The sequence below is a fragment of the Pseudophryne corroboree genome, chromosome 6 (genome assembly GCF_028390025.1).
Source record: "Pseudophryne corroboree isolate aPseCor3 chromosome 6, aPseCor3.hap2, whole genome shotgun sequence".
NCBI classification, from domain to species: Eukaryota; Metazoa; Chordata; class Amphibia; order Anura; family Myobatrachidae; genus Pseudophryne; species Pseudophryne corroboree.
Genome location: NC_086449.1, coordinates 409579742 through 409606996, shown reverse-complemented (window position 1 = coordinate 409606996; position 27255 = coordinate 409579742). Strand labels below are relative to the sequence as shown.

Here is a 27255-nt window from a genome sequence, read left to right as displayed (position 1 = left end):
GGTAAGAATTCAGTGCCAAGGCACTCCAATTTCACTTTGCCAGCCTGAAAAGAAGATTTTTATGCTGCCCAGGGCGACACCCCCCCCCCCCCCCGCACCCTGTAGTGCCGCTGTGTGTGGGAGCATGGCGCGCAGCGCGATCGCTGTGCGGTACCTCAGAAGCCGTCACTGAAGTCTTCTATCTTCTTCTACTCACCTGTCTTCTGACTTCTGGCTCTGCAAGGGGGGTGACGGCGGGCTCTGGGAGTGAACCCCTAGGCGTACCTAGTGTTCCAAACCCTCAGGAGCTAATGGTGTCCTGTAGCCAAGAAGCAGAGCCTTTAAACTCACTAGAAGTAGGTCTGACTTCTCTCCCCTAAGTCCCACGATGCAGGGAGACTGTTGCCAGCAGTTCTCCCTGAAAATAATAAACCTAACAAAGTCTTTTCAGAGAAACTCAGTAGGGCTCCTCAGTGTGCATCCAGTCTGACTGGGCACAGATTCTAAACTGGAGTCTGGAGGAGGGGCATAGAGGGAGGAGCCAGTTCACACCCATTCAAAGTCTTAAAGTGCCCATGTCCCCTGCGGATCCCGTCTATACCCCAGGGTTCTTATGGTGTTCCCAGCATCCTCTAGGACGTATGAGAATAATATTTTATTTAATGTGCTGCATATTATTTTAGCACTATAATAAGAATTTACTCACCGGTAATTCTATTTCTCGTAGTCCGTAGTGGATGCTGGGTACTCCGTAAGGACCATGGGGATAGACGGGCTCCGCAGGAGACTGGGCACTCTTTAAAGAAAGATTAGGTACTACATCTGGTGTGCACTGGCTCTTCCCTCTATGTCCCTCCTCCAGACCTCAGTTAGGGAAACTGTGCCCGGAAGAGCTGACAAAACTAGGAAAGGATTTGGAATCCAGGGTAAGACTCATACCAGCCACACCAATCACACCGTACAACTTGTGATAACTATACCCAGTTAACAGTATGAACAACAAACTGAGCCTCATTAAACAGATGGCTCAGAACAATAACCCTATAGTTAAGCAATAACTATAAACAGGTATTGCAGAAGTCCGCACTTGGGACGGGCTCCCAGCATCCACTACGGACTACGAGAAATAGAATTACTGGTGAGTAAATTCTTATTTTCTCTGACGTCCTAGTGGATGCTGGGTACTACGTAAGGACCATGGGGATTATACCAAAGCTCCCAAACGGGCGGGAGAGTGCGGATGACTCTGCAGCACCGAATGAGCAAACTCAAGGTCCTCCTCAGCCAGGGTATCAAACTTGTAGAATTTTGCAAACGTGTTTGATCCCGACCAGGTAGCAGCTCGGCAAAGTTGTAAAGCCGAGACCCCTCGGGCAGCCGCCCAAGAAGAGCCCACCTTCCTCGTGGAATGGGCTTTAACTGATTTAGGATGCGGCAGTCCAGCCACAGAATGTGCAAGTTGAATCGTGCTACAGATCCAGCGAGCAATAGTCTGCTTAGAAGCAGGAGCACCCAGCTTGTTGGGTGCATGCAGGATAAACAGCGAGTCAGTTTTTCTGACTCTAGCCGTCCTGGAAACATAGATTTTCAGGGCCCGGACTACGTCCAGCAACTTGGAAGCCTCCAAGTCCCGAGTAGCCGCAGGCACCACAATAGGTTGGTTCAAATGAAACGCTGATACCACCTTAGGGAGAAATTGGGGACGAGTCCTCAATTCTGCCCTGTCCATATGGAAGATCAGATAGGGGCTTTTACATGACAAAGCCGCCAATTCTGACACACGCCTAGCCGAAGCCAAGGCCAAAAGCATGACCACTTTCCACGTGAGATATTTCAACTCCACGGTCTGAAGTGGCTCAAACCAATGTAATTTTAGGAAATCCAACACAACATTGAGATCCCAAGGTGCCACTGGAGGCACAAAAGGGGGCTCAATATGCAGCACTCCCTTAACAAACGTCTGAACTTCAGGCAGTGAAGCCAGTTCATTTGAAAGAAAATAGACAGGGCCGAAATCTGGACTTTTATGGATCCCAATTTTAGGCCCATAGTCACTCCTGACTGTAGGAAGTGCAGAAATCGACCCAGCTGAAATTCCTCTGTTGGGGCCTTCATAGCCTCACACCAAGCAACATATTTTCGCCATATGCGGTGATAATGTTTTGCTGTCACATCTTTCCTAGCTTTTATCAGCGTAGGAATGACTTCAAGCGGAATGCCCTTTTCCATCAGGATCCGGCGTTCAACCGCCATGCCGTCAAACGCAGCCGCGGTAAGTCTTGGAACAGACAGGGCCCCTGCTGTAGCAGGTCCTGTCGGAGCGGCAGAGGCCAAGGGTCCTCTGAGATCATTTCTTGTAGTTCCGGGTACCAAGTTCTTCTTGGCCAATCCGGAACGATGAGTATAGTTCTTACTCCTCTCTTTCTTATTATCCTCAGTACCTTTGGTATGAGAGGAAGAGGAGGGAACACATAAACCGACTGGTACACCCACGGTGTCACTAGAGCGTCCACAGCTATCGCCTGAGGGTCCCTTGACCTGGCGCAATATCTTTTTAGCTTTTTGTTGAGGCGGGACGCCATCATGTCCACCTGTGGCCTTTCCCAACGATTTACAATCAGTTGGAAGACTTCTGGATGAAGTCCCCACTCTCCCGGGTGGAGGTCGTGCCTGCTGAGGAAGTCTGCTTCCCAGTTGTCCACTCCCGGAATGAACACTGCTGACAGTGCTATCACGTGATTTTCCGCCCATCGGAGAATCCTTGTGGCTTCTGCCATTGCCATCCTGCTTCTTGTGCCGCCCTGTCGGTTTACATGGGCGACCGCCGTGATGTTGTCTGACTGAATCAGCACCGGCTGGTTTTGAAGCAGGGGTTTTGCTTGAATTAGGGCATTGTAAATGGCCCTTAGTTCCAGAATATTTATGTGTAGGGAAGTCTCCTGACTCGACCATTGTCCTTGGAAGTTTCTTCCCTGAGTGACTGCCCCCCAACCTCGGAGGCTTGCATCCGTGGTCACCAGGACCCAGTCCTGTATGCCGAATCTGCGGCCCTCGAGAAGATGAGCACTCTGCAGCCACCACAGCAGAGACACCCTGGCCCTCGGGGACAGGGTGATCAGCCGATGCATCTGAAGATGAGATCCGGACCACTTGTCTAACAGATCCCACTGAAAGATCCTTGCATGGAACCTGTCGAAGGGAATTGCTTCGTAAGAAGCTACCATCTTTCCCAGGACTCGCGTGCAGTGATGCACCGACACCTGTTTTGGTCTCAGGAGGTCTCTGACCAGAGATGACAACTCCTTGGCCTTCTCCTCCGGGAGAAACACCTTCTTCTGTTCTGTGTCCAGAATCATACCCAAGAACAGCAGACGCGTCGTAGGAACCAGCTGCGACTTTGGGATATTCAGAATCCAGCCGTGCTGTTGCAGCACTTCCTGAGATAGTGCTACTCCGACCAACAACTGCTCCATGGACCTCACCTTTATAAGGAGATCGTCCAAGTACGGGATAATTATAACTCCCTTCTTTCGAAGGAGTATCATCATTTCGGCCATTACCTTGGTAAATACCCTCGGTGCCGTGGACAGACCAAACGGCAACGTCTGGAATTGGTAATGGGATTCCTGTACCACAAATCGGAGGTACTCCTGGTGAGGTGGGTAAATGGGGACATGTAGGTAAGCATCCTTGATGTCCAGTGATACCATATAAACCCCCTCTTCCAGGCTTGCAATAACCGCCCTGAGCGATTCCATTTTGAACTTGAACTTCCTTATACAAGTGTTCAAGGATTTCAAATTTAGAATGGGTCTCACCGAACCGTCTGGTTTCGGTACCACAAACATTGTGGAATAGTAACCCCGTCCCTGTTGAAGGAGGGGAACTTTGATTATCACCTGCTGGAGGTACAGCTTGTGAATTGCCGCGAGTACTACCTCCCTGTCTTTGGGAGTAGCTGGCAAGGCTGATATGAAGTAACGGCGAGGGGGAGACGTCTCGAACTCCAGCTTGTATCCCTGAGATACCACTTGTAGAACCCAGAGATCCACCTGTGAGCGAACCCACTGGTCGCTGAAGTTCCGGAGACGGGCCACCACCGCACCTGGCTCCACCTGTGGAGCCCCAGCGTCATGCGGTGGACTTAGTGGAAGCAGGGGAGGATTTTTGTTCCTGGGAACTGGCTGTATGGTGCAGCTTTTTCCCTCTACCCCTGCCTCTGGGCAGAAAGGACGCGCCTCTAACCCGCTTGCCTTTCTGAGGCCGAAAGGACTGTTCTTGATAATACGGTGCTTTTAGGCTGTGAGGGAACCTGAGGTAAAAAAGTCGACTTCCCAGCTGTTGCTGTGGATACGAGGTCCGAGAGACCGTCCCCAAAAAATTCCTCACCCTTATAAGGCAAAACTTCCATGTGCATTTTAGAATCAGCATCACCTGTCCACTGCCGAGTCCATAATACTCTCCTGGCAGAAATGGACATTGCATTAATTCTAGATGCCAGCCGGCAAATGTCCCTCTGTGCATCCCTCATATATAAGACTACGTCTTTAATATGCTCTATGGTTAGCAAAATAGTGTCCCTGTCGAGGGAATTAATGTTATTAGACAGGGAATCAGACCATGCTGCTGCAGCACTACACATCCATGCTGAAGCAATAGCAGGTCTCAGTATAGTACCTGAGTGTGTATACACAGACTTCAGGATAGCCTCCTGCTTTCTATCTGCAGGCTCCTTTAAGGCGGCCGTATCCTGAGACGGCAGTGCCACCTTTTTTGATAAGCGTGTGAGCGCCTTGTCCACCCTAGGGGATGTCTCCCAGTGTAACCTATCCGTTGGCGGGAAAGGGTACGCCATTAGTAACCGCTTAGAAATCACTAGTTTCTTATCTGGGGAACCCCACGCTTCTTCACACAATTCATTTAACTCATCAGATGGGGGAAAAGTCACTGGCTGCTTTTTCTCCCCAAACATAATACCCTTTTTTGTGGTAACCGGGTTAATGTCAGAAATGTGCAACACATTTTTCATTGCCGTAATCATGCATCGGATGGCCCTTGTGGATTGTACATTTGTCTCATCCTCGTTGACACTGGAGTCAGACTCCGTGTCGACATCTGTGTCTGCCATCTGAGGTAGCGGGCGTTTTTGAGCCCCTGATGGCCTCTGAGATGCCTGGGTAGGCGTGGGCTGAGATGCCGGCTGTCCCAAAGCTGCGTCATCGAACCTTTTATGCAAGGAGTTGACACTGTCGGCTAATACCTTCCACCAGTGGCGGTTCTTGCCACGGGCAAGCGGTACTTTTGCCCGGGGCGCCACCTTCCGGAGGGCGCCGGCGCCATCCGGAGGGCGCCGCACCAGGGCAAGATCCGCCACTGTGCCCCCCGCAGTGCCCTGCTGTGCCCCCCCCCGCTTTGAAGGGAACCAGACGCGTAGCGTCTAGTTTCCCTTCATTGAGAGGACCTTAGTTGTGCGGTGCGCGATGACGTCATCGCGCACCGCACAGCAAAGGTCCTCTCCATGAAGGGAAACTAGACGCTACGGTCTAGTTTCCCTTCATGTAGAGGACCATTGCTGTGCGATGCGCGATGACGTCATCGCGCACCGCACAGCATAGTGGCACAGACACTAGGGGTCATAATTGACCTCTAGTGTCTATGCTGTTCTATGGGAGAGACGTAATAACGTCTCTCCCATAGATCGAAGAGAGGAGAAGAGCGGCGCCGCCGGCGGATGGGGGTCTGCAGAGGTCTGGATCAGGAACGGGGATGGTAAGTATACTTTTTTTTTTATTTTATTTTTTCTTTCAGCGTCGTGACCACGCCCCCATTTGAAGCCACGCCCCCATGTTTTGCCCGGGGCGCCACAAGGCTAAGCACCGGCCCTGCCTTCCACATATCCATCCACTCTGGTGTCGGCCCCGCAGGGGGCGACATCACACTTATCGGCACCTGCTCCGCCTCCACGTAAGCGTCCTCATCAAACATGTCGACACAGCCGTACCGACATACCGCACACACACACACAGGGAAGGCTCTGACTGAGGACAGGACCCCACAAAGTCCTTTGGGGAGACAGAGAGAGAGTACGCCAGCACACACCAGAGCGCTATATAATAAGATTTTACTTACCGATAAATCTATTTCTCGTAGTCCGTAGTGGATGCTGGGGACTCCGTCAGGACCATGGGGAATAGCGGCTCCGCAGGAGACAGGGCACAAAAGCAAGCTTTTAGGATCACATGGTGTGTACTGGCTCCTCCCCCTATGACCCTCCTCCAAGCCTCAGTTAGGTACTGTGCCCGGACGAGCGTACACAATAAGGAAGGATCTTGAATCCCGGGTAAGACTCATACCAGCCACACCAATCACACCGTACAACTTGTGATCTGAACCCAGTTAACAGTATGATAACAATGAAGTAGCCTCTAAAAAAGATGGCTCACCACAATAATAACCCGATTTTTGTAACAATAACTATGTACAAGTAATGCAGACAATCCGCACTTGGGATGGGCGCCCAGCATCCACTACGGACTACGAGAAATAGATTTATCGGTAAGTAAAATCTTATTTTCTCTAACGTCCTAGTGGATGCTGGGGACTCCGTCAGGACCATGGGGATTATACCAAAGCTCCCAAACGGGCGGGAGAGTGCGGATGACTCTGCAGCACCGAATGAGAGAACTCCAGGTCCTCCTCAGCCAGGGTATCAAATTTGTAGAATTTTACAAACGTGTTCCCCCCTGACCACGTAGCTGCTCGGCAAAGTTTTAAAGCCGAGACCCCCTCGGGCATCCGCCCAAGATGAGCCCACCTTCCTTGTGGAATGGGCATTTACAGATTTTGGCTGTGGCAGGCCTGCCACAGAATGTGCAAGCTGAATTGTACTACAAATCCAACGAGCAATAGTCTGCTTAGAAGCAGGAGCACCCAGCTTTTTGGGTGCATACAATATAAACAGCAAGTCAGACTTTCTGACTCCAGCCGTCCTGGAAATATATATATATATATATATATCTATATATTTTTAGGGCCCCGACAACGTCTAGCAACTTGGAGTCCTCCAAGTCCCTAGTAGCCGCAGGCACCACAATATGTTGTTTCAGGTGAAACGCTGACACCACCTTAGGAAGAAACTGGGGACGAGTCCGCAGTTCTGCCCTGTCCGAATGGAAAATCAAATATGGGCCTTTTTAAGACAAAGCCACCAATTCTGACAATCGCCTGGCCGAGGCCAGGGCCACATCATGGTCACTTTCCATGTGAGATATTTCAAATCCACAGATTTGAGCGGTTCAAACCAATATGATTTGAGGAATCCCAACACTACGTTGAGATCCCACGGTGCCACTGGAGGCACACAAGGGGCTGTATATGCAATACTCCCTTGACAAACGTCTGGACTTCAGGAACTGAAGCCAATTTTTTCAGGAAGAAAATCTACAGGGCCGAAACTTGAACCTTAATGGACCCCAATTTGAGGCTCATAGACACTCCTGTTTGCAGGGAGTGCAGAAATCGACCTAGTTGAAATTTTTTCGTGGGGCCTTCCTGGCCTCACCCACGCAACATATTTTTACCACATGTGGTGATAACGTTGTGCGGTCACCTCCTTCCTGGCTTTGACCAGGGTAGGTATGACCTCTTCCGGAATGCCTTTTCCCTTAGGATCCGGCGTTCAACCGCCATGCCGTCAAACGCAGTCGCGGTAAGTCTTGGAACAGACAAGGTCCCTGCTGGAGCAGGTCCTTTCTTAGAGGCAGATGCCACGGTTCCTCTTGGAACAGACATGGTTCTTGCTGAAAGCAAATCCCATCTTAGCTCCCGAGGCCATTAGTCCTCTGTGAGCATCTCTTGAAGTTCCGGGTACCAAGTCCCTCTTGGCCAATCCGGAGCCACGAGTATAGTTCTTACTCCTCTACGTCTTATAATTCTCAATACCTTGGTTATGAGAAGCAGAGGAGGGAACACATACACCGACTGTTACACCCACGGTGTTACCAGGACGTCCACAGCTATCGCCTGAAGGTCTCGTGACCTGGCGCAATACCTGTCCCGTTTTTTGTTCGGGCGGGACGCCATCATGTCCACCTTTGGTCTTTCCCAACGGTTCACAATCATGCGGAAAACTTCCCGATGAAGTTCCCACTCTCCCGGGTGGAGGTCGTGCCTGCTGAGGAAGTCTGCTTCCCAGTCGTCCACTCCCGGAATGAACACTGCTGACAGTGCTATCACATGATTTTCCGCCTAGCGAAAAATCCTTGCAGTTTTGACCACTGCCCTCCTGCTTCTTGTGCCGCCCTTTCTGTTTACGTGGGCGACTGCCGTGATGTTATCCCACTGGATCAATACCGGCTGACCTTGAAGCAGAGGCCTTGCTAAGCTTAGAGCATTATAAATTTGCTCTTAGCTCCAGTATATTTATGTGGAGAGAATTCTCCAGACTTGATCACACTCCCTGGAAATTTTTTTCCTGTGTGACTGCTCCCCAGCCTCTCAGGCTGGCCTCCGTGGTCACCAGCATCCAATCCTGAATGCCGAATCTGCGGCCCTCTAGAAGATGAGCACTCTGTAATCACCACAGGAGAGACACCCTTGTCCTTGGATATAGGGTTATCCGCTGATGCATCTGAAGATGCGATCCGGACCATTTGTCCAGCAGATCCCACTGAAGAGTTCTTGCGTGAAATCTGCCGAATGGAAGCGCTTCGTAATAAGCCACCATTTTTACCAGGACTCTTGTGCAATGATGCACTGACACTTTTCCTGGTTTTAGGAGGATCCCGATTAGCTCGGATAACTCCCTGGCTTTCTCCTCTGGGAGAAACACCTTTTCCTGGACTGTGTCCAGAATCATCCCTAGGACCAGCAGACGTGTCGTCGGAACAACTGCGGTTTTGGAATATTTAGAATCCACCCGTGCTGTCGTAGAACTACTTGAGATAGTGCTACTCCGACCTCCAACTGTTCTCTGGACCTTGTTCTTATCAGGAGGTCGTCCATTTTCTTTGAAGACGAATCCTCATTTCGGTCATTACCTTGGTAAGGACCCGGGGTGCCTTGGACAATCCAACGGCATCGTCTGAAACTGATAGTGACAGTTCTGTACCACGAACCTGAGGTACCCTTGGTGAGAAAAGTAAATTTTGGGACATGGAGGTAAGCATCCCTGATGTCCCGGGACACCATATAGTCCCCTTGTTCGCTATCACTGCTCTGAGTGACTCCATCTGGATTTGAACCCTTGTAAGTGTTCAAATTTTTCAGATTTAGAATCGGTCTCACCTAGCCTTCTGGCTTCAGTACCACCATATAGTGTGGAACAATACCCCTTTCCTTGTTGTAGGAGGGGTAATTTTATTATCACCTGCTGGGAATACAGCTTGTGAATTGTTTTCAATACTGCCTCCCTGTCGGAGGGAGACATTGGTACAGCAGACTACAGGAACCTGCGAGGGGGGAAACGCCTCGACATTCCAATCTGTACCCCTGGGATACTACTTGTAGGATCCAGGGGTCCTGTACGGTCCCAGCGTCATGCTGAGAACTTAGTAGAAGCGGTGGAGGGCTTCTGTTCCTGGGAATGGGCTGCCTGCTGCAGTCTTCTTCCCTTTCCTCTATCCCTGGGCAGATATGACTCTTATAGGGACGAAAAGACTGAGGCTGAAAAGACGGTGTCTTTTTCTGCAGAGATGTGACTTAGGGTAAAAAACGGTGGATTTTCCAGCAGTTGCCGTGGCCACCAGGTCCCATGGACCGACCCCAAATAACTCCTCCCCTTTATACGGCAATACATCTTTGTGCCGTTTGGAATCTGCATCACCTGACCACTGTCGTGTCCATAAACATCTTCTTGCAGATATGGACATCGCATTTACTCTTGATGCCAGAGTGCAAATAACCCTCTGCGCATCTCGCATATATAGAAATGCATCCTTTAAATGCTCTATAGTCAATAAAATACTGTCCCTGTCAAGGGTATCAATATTTTTAATCAGGGAATCCGACCAAGCCACCTCAGGTGAGGTGATCGCTGGTCGCAGTATAACACCAGCATGTGTGTGTATACTTTTTAGGATATTTTTCAGCCTCCTATCAGCTGGCTCCTTAAGTACGGCCCTATCTGTAGATGGTACCGCCACTTGTTCTGATAAGCGTGTGAGCGCCTTATCCACCCTGAGGGGTGTTTCCCAACGCGCCTTAACTTCTGGCGGGAAAGGGTATACCGCCAATAATTTTCTATCGGGGGAAACCCACGCATCATCACACACTTCATTTAATTTATCTGATTCAGGAAAAACTACAGGTAGTTTTTTCACCTCACACATAATACCCTTTTTTGTGGTACTTGGAGTATCAGAAATATGTAACACCTCCTTCATTGCCCTTAACGTGTGGCCCTAAAGGAAAATACGTTTGTTTCTTCACCGTCGACACTGAAATCAGTGTCCGTGTCTGGGTCTGTGTCGACCGACTGAGGTAAATGGGCATTTTACAGCCCCTGACGGTGTTTGAGACGCCTGGACAGATACTAATTTGTTCGCCGGCCCTCTCATGTCGTCAACCGGCTTGCAGCGTGTTGACATTATCACGTAATTCCATAAATAAGCCATCCATTCCGGTGTCGACTCCCTAGAGAGTGACATCACCATTACAGGCAATTTGATCCGCCTCCTCACCAACATTTTCCTCATACATGTCGACACACACGTACCGACATACAGCACACACATAGGGAATGCTCTGATAGAGGACAGGACCCACTAGCCCTTTGGGGAGACAGAGGGAGAGTTTGCCAGCACACACCAAAACGCTATAATTATCCAGGGACAACCTTTATATAAGTGTTCCTCCCTTATAGCATTTTAATATATGTACATATCGCCAAATCAGTGCCCCCCCTCTCTGTTTTAACCCTGTTTCTGTAGTGCAGTGCAGGGGAGAGCATGGGAGCCTTCCCACCAGCATTTCTGTGAGGGAAAATGGCGCTGTGTGCTGAGGAGAATAGGCCCCGCCCACTTTTCGGCGGGCTTCTTCTCCGGAGTTTGTGATATCTGGCAGGGGTTAAATACATCCATATAGCCTCAAGGGCTATATGTGATGTATTTTTCGCCATACAGGTATTATACATTGCTGCCCAGGGCGCCCCCCCCGCGCCCTGCACCCTCCGTGACCGCTGTGAGAAGTGTGCTGACAACAATGGCGCACAGCTGCAGTGCTGTGCGCTACCTGATGAAGACTGAAAGTCTTCTGCCGCCTGGTTCCGGACCTCTTCAATCTTCAGCATCTGCAAGGGGGGTCGGCGGCGCGGCTCCGGGACGAACCCCAGGGCGAGCCCTGTGTTCCGACTCCCTCTGGAGCTATGTCCAGTAGCCTAAGAATCCAATCCATCCTGCACGCAGGTGAGTTGAAAATCTCTCCCCTAAGTCCCTCGATGCAGTGAGCCTGTTGCCAGCAGGACTCACTGAAAATAAAGAACCTAAAAACTTTTTCTAAGTAACTCTTTAAGAGAGCCACCTAGATTGCACCCTTCTCGGACGGGCACAAAAACCTAACTGAGGCTTGGAGGAGGGTCATAGGGGGAGGAGCCAGTACACACCATGTGATCCTAAAAGCTTGCTTTTGTGCCCTGTCTCCTGCGGAGCCGCTATTCCCCATGGTCCTGACGGAGTCCCCAGCATCCACTAGGACGTTAGAGAAAACAGAGGTATTTACACTATACACAAAGTAAATTTTCCCCCAATAGTTGCTTATATCACAATTTGCGCCTAAATTTATGTGCCCCCCCTCTCTTTTTTACCCTTTCTGTAGTGTATACTGCAGGGGAGAGCCTGGGGAGCGTCCTTCCAGCGGAGCTGTGAAGAGAAAATGGCGCTGGCTGTGCTGAGGAAGATAGCCCCGCCCCTTCAGCGGCGGGCTTCTCCCGCTTTTTTAATAATAATTATGGCGGGGGATTAGGCACATATACAGTTTAGAACTGTATTATGTGCATTTTGCCACTTAAGGTATACTAATTGCAGCCCAGGGCGCCCCCCCCCCCCAGCGCCCTGCACCCACCAGTGACCGGAGCGTGTGGTGTGCTGTGGGAGCAATGGCGCACAGCTGCAGTGCTGTGCGCTACGTTATTGAAGACCGGAGTCTTCAGCCGCCGATTTTCTCCGGAATCTTCCGTCTTCTGGCTCTGCAAGGGGGACGGCGGCGCGGCTCCGGGAACGGACGATCGAGGTCGGGCCCTGTGTTCGATCCCTCTGGAGCTAATGGTGTCCAGTAGCCTTAGAAGCACAAGCTAGCTGCAAGCAGGTAGGTTTGCTTCTCTCCCCTAAGTCCCATGTAGCAGTGAGTCTGTTGCCAGCAGATCTCACTGAAAATAAAAAACCTAACAAATACTTTCTTTATAGTGAACTCAGGAGAGCCCACTAAGTGCATCCAGCTCTGGCTGGGCACAGATTCTAACTGAGGTCTGGAGGAGGGGCATAGAGGGAGGAGCCAGTGCACACCAGATGTAGTACCTAATCTTTCTTTAAAGAGTGCCCAGTCTCCTGCGGAGCCCGTCTATCCCCATGGTCCTTACGAAGTACCCAGCATCCACTAGGACGTCAGAGAAATAAAAGTTTATGAACAAAACAAATACTGAACATGTAATTTTCAAACAAAAGCCTCACAATACAATGGGCCTAATTCAGATCTGATCGCAGCAGCAAATTTGTTAGCAGTTGGGCAAAACCTTGGGGGTAATTCCAAGTTGATCGCAGCAGGAATTTTTTTAGCAGTTGGGCAAAACCATGTGCACTGCAGGGGGGGGGGCAGATATAACATTTGCAGAGAGAGTTAGATTTGGGTGGGTTATTTTGTTTCTGTGCAGGGTAAATACTGGCTGCTTTTTTTTTTCCACTGCAATTTAGATTGCAGATTGAACTCACCAAACCCAAATCTAACTCTCTCTGCAAATGTTATCTGCCCCCCTGCAGTGCACATGGTTTTGCCCAACTGCTAAAAAAATTCCTGCTACGATCAACTTGGAATTACCCCCCATGTGCACTGCAGGTGTGGCAGCTATAACATTTGCAGAGAGTTAGTATGGGTGGGTTATTTTGTTTCTGTGTAGGGTAAATACTGGCTGCTTTATTTTTACACTGTAATTTAGATTTCAGTTTGAACACACCCCACCCAATCTAACTCTCTCTGCACATTGTACATCTGCCCGACCCCCCTCACGCTCGTGCACATGGTTTTGCACATTTCTTAACAAATTTGCTGCTGCGATCAGATCTGAATTAGGCCCAATGTTCAGTATGACATCCAACTTGAATAAAATCACAATTCTTGTTTCCTGTTGTCCATGTACCATGTGACAAATGCTTAATATAACCCTTGATTTCCTATATAGTCCTACGTTAAAACGTATCAAAGATTGGTGAGAGCTAAAGTGGAGAGAGATACCATACCAGCAAATCTGCTCCTGTCATTTTTCAAACACAGCTGTAAACATGACAGAAGCTGATTGGTTTGTACTATATTTCTCTCCAAACTTTGATAAATCTACCCCATAGAGAGAAAAAAAACACTCAAAACCAAAGGAAATAGTGACCTACTATAGCAATTAATATTAATAAGGTCAGACGGCAGTTTGTTAATTTAAAACCTACAATATGCCAATAATACAGTACAATGCTGCCCTGTGCTGGGCACAGTCACCGTGAGACAGGTAGCACAGTGTCCAGCACGCCGACCGCCTCCATGTCAGGTAAGGGCAGAAGCAGTTAGGCTGGAATGCCATTTCCGTTTCCTACGTGGCGGAGGAGGCGCGTCTCTCTGTGCTCTATGGGCTGATCTGTTCCTGCATCCTGGTACCTCGGAGCCTCCATCCTGCTCGTCAAGTGCCCGGACTAAAAACAGGAAGTGAGTATGAGGCCCGGCCCTGTGGCAGCCAGCCGGGCCCCAGCGACAGCGTAGCGGCCATATCCCCGTTGTCCCGGCTCCTGCCGGCACGAGAGAGCCCGAGCTGTGGCCGTCACTATCACACACGTCCTGTCAGTCAGTGTGCGGGCTCCTGCATACAGTACATAGCGCTCATTAACCCCTTCCTGGCTGCACTGTGCTGCTGTCGCTGTGTAATAGGTTATATACGGGCTGTAACTATGTATCATGCGTCTGTTATATTATCTCCAAGATGCATCTCCCTCCACATGCTGTGTGTGCGCCATCCGATACGTAGCTGCGCATTGTGTTTACGATTGAATCTACAGATGAATTAGCCAGAGTCCCTGTTGATTGTCATTTCTGTATCACCTCTTTCAGCATTTATGAAGCCAGTGAGTCTTATTAAAAGAAGTAGCATTAAAAATAAGTTATGCACTTTGTTTTGTTTTTGTTTGTTTTTTAATTACTTTTTTGGGGTGAACAAATCATACGTTAAAGTTCTTCAACTGGTCAGCATGTTCTCTTATCTCCTAGAAGCTTACCTTCAAAGTAAAGTTGTAGTCGAAATAAAGTATTCAGGTATGGGCTCTTTGGGTTTTTTGGCTAACTTTATCTATAAAATTGGGCACCATGTCGAACGTATTCTGAATTAGATTTAATGATAACCCCTATCTTTCCCCACGCCAAGGCTCATATATTACACAACTTTTATGTACAATCGCACCAGATTGTTCTGTCTGTGCATTTCACGGCTGACGTCCATTTCCAGTAAATTATTACTATGAGCACAATTGCATGCTATTTATTACAGATGTCTCCTTGCTTGAATTGCGCCATTAGCGCCAAAGTGCAACCCATTAACACGTTGTGAAGTGCTACCTTTTTTCACCAAAACAGTGGTCACCATTTAGTATTGCACTGAAATTATGCAAATTTGGATAAAATTAGAAGAGTTATGTCATGAAAGAGAATTTGCGCTGTGAAGTTGTGCCTTTTATAGTTGTTTATTATCCTTATTGTCACTGTTGTATTACATTGCTTCCCAGAGCTCTTCAGAGCAATTGGTGGAAAATTTGTAACAGTGCTCTCAACTCCTGTCCAGTTGTGATTCCGGCATCCGGCATTGTGATCAATGCCGAGATCCCAGTGTTAGGATTCTGGCGTCCGTATTCGAACTGCCGGCATCCCGAACACTGGTATGCTAACCGGATCCCCTCCTGTCCACCTGCACTACCAATAACTTGTGTTTTCATGAATTCTGTCTCTGAGGACATATAATTGCTAATTCAGCCAATTGGATCTCACCAGTGCATGATTAAAGACATCCTGAAACTATGAGATATTGGGGGGATTGTAGGGTATTTGAGAAACACTCATATGACATTTACAAAATTACTTAAATTTTTTTTTTTTTTACATTTTGTTTGGCTAATGTCTGTATTACAGATTCAGGGCCCGTTCGCATGCTAAATCCCTTTTCTCTTACGTCCTAGTGGATACTGTGGATCTGTACTTTAGTACCATGGGTTATAGATTGGGTCCACTGGAGCCTGGCACTTTAAAACCTTTAGTGTGTGTATGTGTGTGCTGGCTCCTCCCCTCTGTGCCCCTCCTACCAGACTCAGTTTAGAAAAATGTGCCCAAGGAGCCGGGTCCATTTCTCTGGAGCTCCAGAGAGTTTACTTTATTTTTTATTTTAGTTCTTTATTTTCAGGTAGTACTGGTTGGCAACCAGTTTACCTGCTTTGTGGGACTTAGAGGAGGGACGGAACCAACCTCCTGAGGGTTAATGGTTCGTAATCCCAGCTGACAGAACACTGAGCTCCTGTGGTGCTGTTTCACATACCATTACTGTGTGTGCCCACGCCAGCAGCTAGCCGCCACCCTCTAACAGATGGCGAAGATCGTCAGGTGCTGTGAGTGTTAACACCGGGGTCCCGGTTAGCGGGTCCCCGGTGCGGTTTGGCGGCATGTCACGTGGCGGTCACGGGCCTCAAACTGCGGTGCCGGTCGCGGACTACACTGGCTCCGCAGTGCTCCCTGTCATTTAGGCTTTGGTGTATATTTTTATATGCACATCAGCCAGTATAAAATACTAAGGGACCGCGCGCCATTACAAGGGGCGGGGCTTCTTGGAGAGAAAGACCAGAGGCAGGAAGGCGCCATGTCCTGTTGCTGCGGATCATCAAGGCTTCATGCATGCTGCTCCTCCACGGACCCTCACTGTTGCAGACTTCTGTACTGGTACCAGGTGGTCATGGCAGGGGGGGGGGGAGAGCACGCCAGCGGTAGCGCCACTGCGCATTTAAGGTTATACACATAATTTCACACACTCTGCTGCTGTGTTTTGTGTGCAAGTCACCGTTTTCCTCATTGTCACTCCAGGTGCTCTCTAGGGTATGTGTGGAGGTGTTTCAGTGAGCTGCGCTGTAGTACAGTCGTGTACATATGTCTGTGGACATGGTTATGTGTGCTGCTTGTAACTCTACCCCTTCCTTAGCGGGGTCCCTCCTGTGAACAGTGTTCCCTATCTCCACAGGGACACAGTTCTCAGGCACCTGACTGGCTGGATCATTTTAAAAGCATAATTCAGAATGTAAATTCAGAATTAGCTGCTGCTAAAAAGGAGAGACAGGTGTTAAAACAGTCTATTGATTGTATGGCTAAGGCAGCAGATACCAGAAAGGTTTCTCAGCCCCCTCTGTTGGTTTCACATAAATGCTCACTGCCACAGGTGCTCCAGTCTGATTCTGATCAGCCTGATGTGGATGATGATGATATGGATGAGGACAGCTCTTTGTCCCCTGGGGTGGAGGCCCTCATATATGCTGTAAGAGAGGTTCTTCACATACCAGATCAGGAAGCATAACCAGATGAGGAGGTGTACTTTAATGTTAGACCCAAGGCCTCAGCCACTTTTCCTGTGTCTAAGAGCTTTGGGACTTCCCCATGGTACTAAAGTACAGATCCCCAGTATCCACTAGGACGTAAGAGAAAATAAGAATTTCTCTATCGTCCTAGTGGATGCTGGGGTTCCTGAAAGGACCATGGGGAATAGCGGCTCCGCAGGAGACAGGGCACAAAAAGTAAAGCTTTAGGATCAGGTGGTGTGCACTGGCTCCTCCCCCTATGACCCTCCTCCAAGCCTCAGTTAGATTTTTGTGCCCGGCCGAGAAGGGTGCAATCTAGGTGGCTCTCCTAAAGAGCTGCTTAGAGAAGTTTAGCTTAGGTTTTTTATTTTACAGTGAGTCCTGCTGGCAACAGGATCACTGCAACGAGGGACTTAGGGGAGAAGAAGTGAACTCACCTGCGTGCAGGATGGATTGGCTTCTTGGCTACTGGACATTAGCTCCAGAGGGACGATCACAGGTACAGCCTGGATGGTCACCGGAGCCTCGCCGCCGGCCCCCTTGCAGATGCTGAAACGAGAAGAGGTCCAGAATCGGCGGCAGAAGACTCCTCAGTCTTCTTAAGGTAGCGCACAGCACTGCAGCTGTGCGCCATTTTCCTCTCAGCACACTTCACACGGCAGTCACTGAGGGTGCAGGGCGCTGGGAGGGGGGCGCCCTGGGAGGCAAATGAAAACCTTTTTTGGCTAAAAATACCTCACATATAGCCTCCGGGGGCTATATGGAGATATTTAACCCCTGCCAGAATCCGTTAAGAGCGGGAGACGAGGCCGCCGAAAAAGGGGCGGGGCCTATCTCCTCAGCACACAGCGCCATTTTCCCTCACAGAAAGGCTGGAGGGAAGGCTCCCAGGCTCTCCCCTGCACTGCACTACAGAAACAGGGTTAAAACAGAGAGGGGGGGCACTAATTTGGCGTTAGAAATATATAAAAAAGATGCTATAAGGGAAAACACTTATATAAGGTTGTCCCTATTTCTCTATCGTCCTAAGTGGATGCTGGGGTTCCTGAAAGGACCATGGGGAATAGCGGCTCCGCAGGAGACAGGGCACAAAAAAGTAAAGCTTTTACCAGATCAGGTGGTGTGCACTGGCTCCTCCCCCTATGACCCTCCTCCAGACTCCAGTTAGATTTTGTGCCCGAACGAGAAGGGTGCAATCTAGGTGGCTCTCCTAAAGAGCTGCTTAGAGAAAGTTTAGCTTAGGTTTTTTACTTTACAGTGAGTCCTGCTGGCAACAGGATCACTGCAACGAGGGACTTAGGGGAGAAGTAGTGAACTCACCTGCGTGCAGAGTGGATTTGCTGCTTGGCTACTGGACACTAGCTCCAGAGGGACGATCACAGGTACAGCCTGGATGGTCACCGGAGCCGCGCCGCCGGCCCCCTTGCAGACGCTGAAGAGAGAAGAGGTCCAAAATCGGCGGCTGAAGACTCCTGAGTCTTCATAAAGGTAGCGCACAGCACTGCAGCTGTGCGCCATTTTCCTCTCAGCACACTTCACACAACAGTCACTGAGGGTGCAGAGCGCTGGGGGGGGCGCTCTGAGAGGCAAATAAAAACCTTATTAGAGGCAAAAAATACCTCACATATAGCCCACAGAGGCTATATGGAGATATTTAACCCCTGCCTAACTTCAAAAATAGCGGGAGACGAGCCCGCCGTAAAAGGGGCGGGGCCTATCTCCTCAGCACACAGCGCCATTTTCTCTCACAGAAAAGCTGGAGAGAAGGCTCCCAGGCTCTCCCCTGCACTGCACTACAGAAACAGGGTTAAAACAGAGAGGGGGGGCACTGATTTTGGCGATATTGTATATATATAAAAGATGCTATAAGGGAGAAACACTTATATAAGGTTGTCCCTATATAATTATAGCGTTTTTGGTGTGTGCTGGCAGACTCTCCCTCTGTCTCCCCAAAGGGCTAGTGGGTCCTGTCCTCTGTCAGAGCATTCCCGGTGTGTGTGCTGTGTGTCGGCACGTGTGTGTCGACATGTATGAGGACGATGTTGGTGAGGAGGCGGAGAAATTGCCTGTAATGGTGATGTCACTCTCTAGGGAGTCGACACCGGAATGGATGGCTTATTTAGAGAATTACGTGAGAATGTCAACACGCTGCAAGGTCGGTTGACGACTGAGACGGCCGACAATCTATTAGGACCGGTCCAGGCGGCTCAGAAACACCGTCAGGGGTTTTAAAAACGCCCATTTACCTCAGTCGGTCGACACAGACACAGACACGGACACTGAATACAGTGTCGACGGTGAATAAACAAACGTATTTCTCATTAGGGCCACACGTTAAGGGCAATGAAGGAGGTGTTACGTGTTTCTGATACTACAAGTACCACAAGAAAGGGTATTATGTGGGAGTGGAAAAAACTACCTGTAGTTTTTCCTGAATCAGATAAAATAAAATGAAGTGTGTGATGATGCGTAGGGTTACCCCGATAGCAAATATTGGCGTTATACCCTTTCCCGCCAGAAATTAGGGTACGTTGGGAAACACCCCTTAGGGTGATAAGGCGCTCACACGCTTATCAAGTGGCGTTACCGTCTCCAGATACGGCCGCCCTCAAGGAGCCAGCTGATAGGAAGCTGGAAAAATATCCTAAAAAGTATATACACACATACGGTGGTTATACTGCGACCAGCGATCGCCATCAGCCTGGAGATGCAGTGCTGGGTTGGCTTGGTCGGATTCCCTGACTGAAAATATTTTATTCATGTAGAGCATTTAATAGGATGCATTCTATATATATGTATGTGAGATGCACAGAGGGATATTTGCTCTCTGGCATCAAGATAAGTGCGTTGTCCATATCTCCCAGAAGATGTCAGGGACACGACAGTGGTCAGGTGATACAGATCCCATACGGCAGATGGAAGTATTGCTGTATAAAGGGAAGGAGTTATTTGGGGGTCGGTCCATCGGACCTGGGGACCACAGCAACAGCTGGGAAATCCAACCTTTTTTACCCCAAGTTACATCTCAGCTAAAAAAGACACCGTCTTTTCAGCCTCAATCTTTCCTTTCCCATGAGGGCATGCAGGCAAAAGGCCAGTCATATCTGCCCAGACATAGAGGTAAGGGAAGTAGACTGCAGCAGGCAGCCCTTTCCCAGGAAAAGAAGCCCTCCACCGCGTCTGCCAAGTCCTCAGCATGACGCTGGGGCCGTGCAAGCGGACTCAAGGTGGGGGGGTAGTCTCAAGAGTCTCAGGGCGCAGTGGGATCACTCGCAAGTTGACCCCTAGATCGTACGAGTATTATCCCAGGGGTAAAGATTGGAGAGTCGAGACATCTTCTCCTCGCAGGTTCCTGAAGTCTGCTTTACCAACGGCTCCCTCCGACAGGGAGGCAGCATTGGAAACAATTCACAAGCGGTATATCCAGCAGGTGATAATCAAAGTACCCCTCCTACGACAAGGAAAAGGGTATTATTTTTCCACACTATATTGTGGTACTGAAGCCAGACGGCTTGGTGACACATAGTCTAAATCTAAAATGTTTTGAACACTTACATAAAAGGTTCAAATCGAGATAAAGTCACTCAGAGCAGTGATAGCGAACCGGAAAAAAGGGGACTATATGGTGTCCCTGGACATCAAGGATTACCTCCATGTCCAAATTTTGTCCTTCTCATCAAGGGTACCTCTGGTTCGTGGTACAGAACTGTCAATATCAGTTTCAGACGATGCCGTTTGAATTATCCACGGCACCCCGGGCCTTTTTACCAAGGTAATGGCCGAAAAGATGTTTCTTCAAAGAAAAAAGGCATCTAAATTATCCCTTACTTGCACGACCTAAAAAGGGCAAGTTCCAGAGAACAGTTGGAGGTCGGAAGAGCACTATCTAAAGTAGTTCTTCGACGGCACGACTGGATTCTAAATATTCCAAGAATCGCAGCTGTTTTCCGACGATACGTCTGCTGTTCCTAGGGATGATTCTGGACACGGTTCAGAAAAAGGTTTTTCTTCCCGAGGAAAAAGCCAAGGAGTTATCCGACCTGTCAGGAACCTCCTAAAACCAGGAAAGGTGTCTGTACATCAATGCACAAGAGTCCTGGGAAAAATGGTGGCTTTTTACGAAGCAATTCCATTCGGCAGATTCCATGCAAGAATTTTCCAAAGGGATCTGTTGGACAAATGGTCAGGGTCGCATCCTCAGATGCACCTGCGAATAACCCTGTCGCCAAGGACAAGGGTATATCTTCTGTGGTGGTTGCAAAAGGCTCATCTATTGGAGGGCCGCAGATTCGGCATACAGGATTTGATCCTGGTGACCACGGACGCCAGCCTGAGAGGTTGGGGAGCAGTCACACAAGGAAGAAACTTCCAGGGGGTATGGACGAACCTGGAAAAGTCTCTTCACATAAACATTCTGGTACTAAGAGCAATCTAAAATGCTCTAAGCCAGGCGGAACCACTCCTGCAAGGAAAACCGGTGTTGATTCAGTCGGACAACATCACGGCGGTCGCCCATGTAAACAGACAGGGCGGCACAAGAAGCAGGAGTGCAATGGCAGAAGCTGCCAAGATTCTTCGCTGGGCGGAGAATCACGTAATAGCACTGTCAGCAGTGTTCTTCCCGGGCGTGGACAACTGGGAAGCAGACTTCCTCAGCAGACACGATATTCACCCGGGAGAGGGGGGTCTTCATCCAGAAGTCTTCCACATGCTAATAAACTGTTGGGAAAGACCAATGGTAGACATGATGGCGTCTCGCCTCAACAAGAAACTGGACAAGTATTGCGCCAGGTCAAGAGATCCACAGGCAATAGCTGTGGACGCACTGGTAACACCTTGGGTGTACAAATCAGTATATGTGTTTCCTCCTCTGCCTCTCATACCAAAGGTATTGAAGATTATACGGTGAGGAGGAGTAAGAACAATACTAGTGGCTCCGGATTGGCCAAGAAGGACTTGGTACCCGGAACTTCAAGAGTTGGTCACGGACGACCCGTGCCCTCTACTTCTGAGAAGGGACCTGCTACAACAGGGTCCCTGTCTCTTTCAAGACTTACCGCGGCTGCGTTTGACGGCATGGCGGTTGAACGCCAGATCCTAAAAGGGAAAGGCATTCCAGAAGAAGTCATTCCTACCTTGATTAAGGCAAGGAAGGAAGTCACCGCGAAACATTATCACCGCATTTGGCGAAAATATGTCGCGTGGTGCGAGGATCGGAGTGTTCCGACGGAGGAATTTCAACTGGGTCGTTTCCTACATTTCCTACAATCAGGATTGTCTATGGGTCTCAAATTGAGATCTATTAAGGTTCAAATTTCGGCCCTGTCAATATTCTTCCAAAAAGAATTGGCCTCAGTTCCTGAGGTACAGACTTTTGTTAAAGGAGTACTGCATATACAGCCTCCTGTGGTGCCTCCGGTGGCACCGTGGGATCTAAATGTAGTTTTAGATTTCCTCAAATCCCATTGGTTTGAACCATTGAAAAAGGTGGATTTTAAATATCTCACATGGAAAGTGACTATGTTACTGGCCCTGGCTTCCGCCAGGAGAGTATCTAAATTGGCGGCTTTATCTTATAAAAGCCCTTATCTAATCTTCCATTCGGATAGGGCAGAACTGAGGACTCGTCCGCATTTTCTCCCTAAGGTGATATCAGCGTTTCACCTGAACCAACCTATTGTGGTGCCTGCGGCCACTGGCGACTTGGAGGACTCCAAGTTGTTGGACGTTGTCAGAGCCTTAAAAATATACATTTCAAGGACGGCTGAAGTCAGAAAATCTGACTCGCTGTTGATACTATATGCACCCAACAAGTTGGGTGCCCCTGCTTCTAAGCAGACGATTGCTCGTTGGATTTGTAACACAATTCAACTTGCTCATTCTGTGGCAGGCCTGCCACAGCCTAAATCTGTTAAGGCCCATTCCACAAGGAAGGTGGGCTCATCTTGGGCGGCTGCCCGAGGCGTCTCGGCATTACAATTCTGTCGAGCAGCTACGTGGTCGGGGGAAAACACGTTTGTAAAATTCTACAAATTTGATACCCTGGCAAAAGAGGACTTGGAATTCTCTCATTCGGTGCTGCAGAGTCATCCGCACTCTCCCGCCCGTTTGGGAGCTTTGGTATAATCCCCATGGTCCTTTCAGGAACCCCAGCATCCACTTAGGACGATAGAGAAAATAAGAATTTACTTACCGATAATTCTATTTCTCGGAGTCCGTAGTGGATGCTGGGCGCCCATCCCAAGTGCGGATTATCTGCAATACTGTACATAGTTATTGTTAACAAATTCGGGTTATATTGTTAAGGAGCCATCTTTAAGAGGCTCTTTCTGTTATCATACTGTTAACTGGGTTTAGATCACAAGTTGTACGGTGTGATTGGTGTGGCTGGTATGAGTCTTACCCGGGATTCAAATTGCCTCCCTTATTGTGTACGCTCGTCCGGGCACAGTACCTAACTGGAGTCTGGAGGAGGGTCATAGGGGGAGGAGCCAGTGCACACCACCTGATCTGGTAAAAGCTTTACTTTTTTGTGCCCTGTCTCCTGCGGAGCCGCTATTCCCCATGGTCCTTTCAGGAACCCCAGCATCCACTACGGACTCCGAGAAATAGAATTATCGGTAAGTAAATTCTTATTATAATTATAGCGTTTTTGGTGTGTGCTGGCAAACTCTCCCTCTGTCTCTCCAAAGGGCTAGTAGGTCCTGTCCTCTATCAGAGCATTCCCTGTGTGTGTGCTGTGTGTCGGTACGTGTGTGTCGACATGTATGAGGACGATGTTGGTGAGGAGGCGGAGCAATTGCCTGTAATGGTGATGTCACTCTCTAGGGAGTCGACACCGGAATGGATGGCTTATTTAGGGAATTACGTGATAATGTCAACACGCGCCAAGGTCGGTTGACGACATGAGACGGCCGACAAACAATTAGTACCGGTCCAGACGTCTCAAAAACACCGTCAGGGGTTTTAAAACGCCCGTTTACTTTAGTCGGTCGACACAGACACAGACAGGGACACTGAATCCAGTGTCGACGGTGAATAAACAAACGTATTCCTTATTAGGGCCACACGTTAAGGGCAATGAAGGAGGTGTTACATATTTCTGATATTACAAGTACCACAAAAGAGGGTATTATGTGGGATGTGAAAAAACTACCGTAGTTTTTCCTGAATCAGATAAATTAAATGAAGTGTGTGATGATGCGTGGGTTCCCCCCGATAGAAAATATGGGCGGTATACCCTTTCCCGCCAGAAGTTAGGGCACGTTGGGAAACACCCCTTAGGGTGGATAAGGCGCTCACACGCTTATCAGAACAAGTGGCGGTACCGTCTATAGATAGGGCCGTCCTCAAGGAGCCAGCTGACAGGAGGCTGGAAAAATATCATAAAAAGTATATACACACATACTGGTGTTATACTGCGACCAGCGATCGCCTCAGCCTGGATGTGCAGAGCTGGGGTGGCTTGGTCGGATTCCCTGACTAAAAATATTGATACCCTTGACAGGGACAGTATTTTATTGACTATAGAGCATTTAAAGGATGTATTTCTATATATGCGAGATGCACAGAGGGATATTTGCACTCTGGCATCAAGAGTAAGTGCGATGTCCATATCTGCCAGAAGATGTTTATGGACACGACAGTGGTCAGGTGATGCAGATTCCAAACGGCACAAAGGTGTATTGCCGTATAAAGGAAGAGGAGTTATTTGGGGTCGGTCCATCGGACCTGGTGGCCACGGCAACTGCTGGAAAATCCACCGTTTTTACCCTAAGTCACATCTCTGCAGAAAAAGACACCGTCTTTTCAGCTTCAGTCCTTTCGTCCCTATAAGAGTCATATCTGCCCAGGGATAGAGGAAAGGGAAGAAGACTGCAGCAGGCAGCCCATTCCCAGGAACAGAAGCGTTCCACCGCTTCTGACAAGCTCTCAGCATGACGCTGAGACCGTACAGGACCCCTGGATCCTACAAGTAGTATCCCAGGGGTACAGTTTGGAATGTCGAGACGTTTCCCCTGCGCAGGCTCCTGAAGTCTGCTTTACCAAGGTCTCCCTCCGACAAGGAGGCAGTATGGGAAAAAATTCACGAGCTGTATTCCCAGCAGGTGATAATTAAATTACCCCTCCTACAACAAGAAAAGGGGGTATTATTCCACACTATATTGTGGTACTGAAGCCAGAAGGCTAGGTGAGACCTATTCTAAATCTAAAAAAATTTGAACACTTACAAAGGTTCAAATCAAGATGGAGTCACTCAGAGCAGTGATAACGAACCGGGAAGAAGGGGACTATCTGGTGTCCCGAGACATCAGGGATGCTTACCTCCATGTCCCAAATTTGCCCTTATCACTAAGGGTACCTCAGGTTCGTGGTACAGAACTGTCACTATCAGTTTCAGACGCTGCCGTTTGGATTGTCTACGGCACCCCGGGTCTTTACCAAGGTAATGGCCGAAATGATGGTTCTTCTTCGAAGAAAAGGCGTCTTAATTATCCCTTACTTGGACGATCTCCTGATAAGGGCAAAGTCCAGGGAACAGTTGGAGGTCGGAGTAGCACTATCTCGGATACTGTTACAACAGCAGGGGTGGATTCTAAATATTCCAAAATCGCAGCTGATCCCGACAACAAGTCTCCTGTGCTTAGGGATGATTCTGGACACAGTCCAGAAAAAGGTGTTTCTCCCGGAAGAGAAAGCCAGGGAGTTATCCGAGCTAGTCAGGAACCTCCTAAAATCAGTGCATCATTGCACAAGGGCCATGGTAAAAAAATGGTGACTTCCTTCGAAGCAATTCCAGTCGGCAGATTTCATGCAAGAACTTTTCAGTGGGATCTGCTGGACAAATGGTCCGGATCGCATCTTCAGATGCATCAGCGGATAACCCTATATCCAAGGACAAGGGTGTCTCTCCTGTGGTGGTTACAGAGTGCTCATCTTCTAGAGGGCCGCAGATTCGGCATTCAGTTTTGGATGTTGGTGACCACGGAGGCCAGCCCGAGAGGCTGGGGAGCAGTCACACAAGGAAAAAATTTCCAGGGAGTGTGATCAAGTCTGGAGATTTTTCTCCACATAAATATAGCTAAGGGTAAATTTATAATGCTCTAAGCTTAGCAAGACCTCTGCTTCAAGGTCAGCCGGTATTGATCCAGTGGGATAAAACATCACGGCAGTCGCCCACGTAAATAGACAGGGCGGCACAAGAAGCAGGAGGGCAGTGGCAAAAACTGCAAGGACTTTTCGCTGGGCGGAAAATCATGTGATAGCGCTGTCAGCAGTGTTTCATTCCGGGAATGGAAACTGGGAAGCAGACTTCCTCAGTAGGCACGACCTCCACCCGGCAGAGTGGGAACTTCATGGGGAAGTTTTCCACATAATTGTAAACCGTTGGGAATTACCAAAGGTGGACATGATGGCGTCACGTCTGAACAAAAAACGGGACAGGTATTGCGCCAGGTTAAGAGACCCTCAGGCAATAGCTGTGGACGTTCTGGTAACACCGTGGGTGTACCAGTCGGTGTATGTGTTCCATCCTCTGCTTTTCATACCTAAGGTACTGAGAATTATAAGACGTAGAGGAGTAAGAACTATACTCATGGCTCCGGATTGGCCAAGAAGGACTTGGTACCCGGAACTTCAAGAGATGCTCACAGAGGACTTATGGCCTCTGCCGCTAAGAAGGGACTTGTTTCAGCAAGTACCATGTCTGTTCCAAGACTTACCGCAGCTGCGTTTGACGGCATGGCGGTGGAACGCCGGATCCTAAGGGAAAAGGCATTCAGGAAGAGGTCATTCCTACCCTGGTCAAAGCCAGAAAGGAGGTGACCGCACAACATTATCACCACATGTGGCGAAAATATGTTGCGTGGTGTGAGGCCAGGAAGGCCCCACGAAGAAATTTCAACTCGGTCGATTCCTGCATTTCTTGCAAACAGGAGTGTCTATGGGCCTCAAATTGGGGTCCATTAAGGTTCAAATTTCGGCCCTGTCGATTTTTCTTCCAGAAAGAATTGGCTTCAGTTCCTGAAGTCCAGAAGTTTGTCAAGGGAGTATTGCATATACAACCCCCTTTTGTGCCTCCAGTGGCACTGTGGGATCTCAACGTAGTTCTGGGATTCCTCAAAACACATTGGTTTAAAACCAGTCAAATCTGTGGATTTGAAGCATCTCACATGAAAAGTGAACATGCTCTTGGACCTGGCCTGGACCAGGCGAGTGTCAAATTGGTGGTTTTTTTCTCAAAAAAGCCCATATCTGTTTGTCCATTCGGACAGGGCAGAGCTGCGGACTCGTCCCCAGTTCTCTCCCTAAGGTGGTGTCAGTGTTTCACCTGAACCAGCTTATTGTGGTGTCTTGCGCCTACTAGGGACTTGGAGGACTCCAAGTTGCTAGATGTGGTCAGGGCCCTGAAAATATAGGTTCCAGGACGGCTGGAGTCAGGAAAACTGACTTGCTGTTATCCTGTATGCACCCAACAAACTGGGTG

General features: G+C 49.0%; 1 protein-coding gene and 1 long non-coding RNA gene across 5 annotated transcripts in view; one reads left to right on the top strand and one right to left on the bottom strand.

Moving 5' to 3' along the window:
• The window catches only part of LOC134932470 (uncharacterized), a 78730-nt gene extending 65010 nt beyond the window's left edge, over nucleotides 1-13720 (bottom strand). The window contains exon 1 of the long non-coding RNA XR_010179359.1: nucleotides 13626-13720. This is a non-coding gene — a long non-coding RNA (uncharacterized LOC134932470). The remainder of the gene's footprint in view (nucleotides 1-13625) is intronic.
• Nucleotides 13721-13772: 52 nt separating this feature from the next.
• The window catches only part of DMTF1 (cyclin D binding myb like transcription factor 1), a 288329-nt gene continuing 274846 nt past the window's right edge, over nucleotides 13773-27255 (top strand). For 3 of the 4 annotated variants that reach the window (XM_063926917.1, XM_063926918.1, XM_063926915.1), the window contains exon 1: nucleotides 13773-13878. The gene's annotated coding sequence lies outside the window, so the exon portion shown is untranslated. The remainder of the gene's footprint in view (nucleotides 13879-27255) is intronic. The other variant, XM_063926916.1, reaches the window with a different exon arrangement.